Source organism: Citrus sinensis, chromosome 8 (assembly GCF_022201045.2).
Source record: "Citrus sinensis cultivar Valencia sweet orange chromosome 8, DVS_A1.0, whole genome shotgun sequence".
Classification (NCBI taxonomy): Eukaryota; Viridiplantae; Streptophyta; class Magnoliopsida; order Sapindales; family Rutaceae; genus Citrus; species Citrus sinensis.
Window position 1 is genome coordinate 17084091 of NC_068563.1, and position 1886 is coordinate 17085976.

At 39.6% G+C, this 1886-nt stretch overlaps 1 non-coding gene across 1 annotated transcript; it reads right to left on the reverse strand.

The window, feature by feature from the left end:
- Nucleotides 1-490: 490 nt before the first annotated feature.
- LOC127899543 (small nucleolar RNA R71) lies at nucleotides 491-593 on the reverse strand. Its single transcript, XR_008051420.1, has one exon. It is a non-coding gene; the product is annotated as a small nucleolar RNA R71 (small nucleolar RNA).
- Nucleotides 594-1886: the final 1293 nt, after the last annotated feature.

Sequence of the window (1886 nt, forward strand, 5' to 3'; positions counted from 1 at the left end):
TTTTATTTGTTTTGCAAGCATGGTCGAAGGTCATTATTACCTAATCTTGAACCTATAGACCTTGAACTTGAGAAAACACTTCGCACACACAAACAAGTTAAAAATAAAATGGATTTGCAACCACAGGAGAGGCCATTTAAGGACTACTTCAGTCCTTTAGCTAATTTGAGCATATCATGCATAAGATACCCAAATGTAGCTGCTAGGAGTTTTGAACTAAAACCTAGTGTGCTAAATTGTCTCCCAACATTCTATGGCCTAGAAAATGAGGACCCATATAATCATCTGAATGATTTTCATGCTATTTGTCAAACGTTTAAATATGAGAATTTTTTCAGATGATGATGTAAAACTTAGACTATTCCCATTTTCTTTAAAGGATAGAGCTCGTTCATGGCTTAATACATTACGTACTGATAGCATTTCATCATGGGAACAAATAGTAACAAAATTTTTGAATAAATATTTCCCAGTGCATAAAACCAATGCTATTCGTAGGGAAATTTCAGAGTTTACACAGAGAGAAGACGAGCAGTTTTTCGAAACATGGGAGCGATTCAATGGGCTACTCTTGAAGTGTCCACATCATGGGTACGAGAAATGGCACCGGTGCCAATACATTTTGGAGGGATTATTGCCGAATGTGCAAGAATGGGTAATGGCAACAAGTGGAGGAGAGCTAATGTCAAAAAGTGCATCAGAGATTTGGGAATTCTTCTAGCGACAAGCGGATAATTCCTAACAACAGAGTCGATCACTCAGAAATACTAAAAGAATTAAAAGAGTGAATGAGGTTCACATTGGCGAGTCAAGTTCGGGAATCAAAGAAGTCAAGGAGATGGTTGAAGGTCTCGCTCGACAAATAACATCGTTATCGACTGCTAAATCAACAGAGCCACATGACCATGACTCATACTCCGATCAAGCCAATGCCATAGGTGTAATGAGAAAACCATCGAATTACAACCCATACTTCAACACATATAACCCTGGATGGAGAGACCACCCCAATTTTTCATGGTCTCAAGGATTCCAACAGAATGGACCAGCAGCTCCAGTTCCACTAATTCCACAAAATCCTCAAGCCTCTCAGCCCCCATTTAGACCATACAATCAAAACTAGAACTACTCACAACCCAAACCATGGGAGAATGCATTCCATAATTTCAAGAATGTTACTCACTCCACGATTGAGCTACAGAACCGCACTATTGATGGACTATGAAATAAGTTGAGAGCAGGCTTCAACTCACAAGCTCAATCAGTTTCAAGCCTCGAGAGGATGGTGGGACAACTTGCTTCTTCAGTTCAGACCTTGGCAATGACTGTTGAGAAAGGCAAGTTTCCAAGTCAACCAGTGCCTAATCCTAAAGGAGTGCATGAAGCAAGTACCAGTTCACCACAACAGCTTGGAGAGGTCAAAACAGTCATGACCTTGCGGAAAGGAAAAGAAGTCGACAACAAAGTGGAAATGCTGGTGATAAAAGAAAATCAAATTGTACCTGTGAATGTTGATGACTCACCACCGGAGGAAAAAGAAGAAACCAACCCACGAGAATATGTTCCTAAAGCTCCATTTCCTCAGAGGTTAGCGAAAGGAAAGAAGGGAAAATCCACAGGTGAGATTCTCAAAATCTTCAAACAGGTAAGTGTTAACATCCCTTTACTTGATGCTATAAAGCAAGTTCCATCTTATGCCAAGTTTCTTAAAGACCTTTGTACTAAAAAGAGAAATATTCATATTCAAAAGAAGGCATTTTTAACAGAAAACGTTAGTTCTATACTCCAACACAAAATTCCTCTAAAATGCAAAGACCTAGGCTCCCCCACTATTTCATGTAGCATAGGGAACCACACAATTGAGAATGCTTTGTTGGATTTAGGAG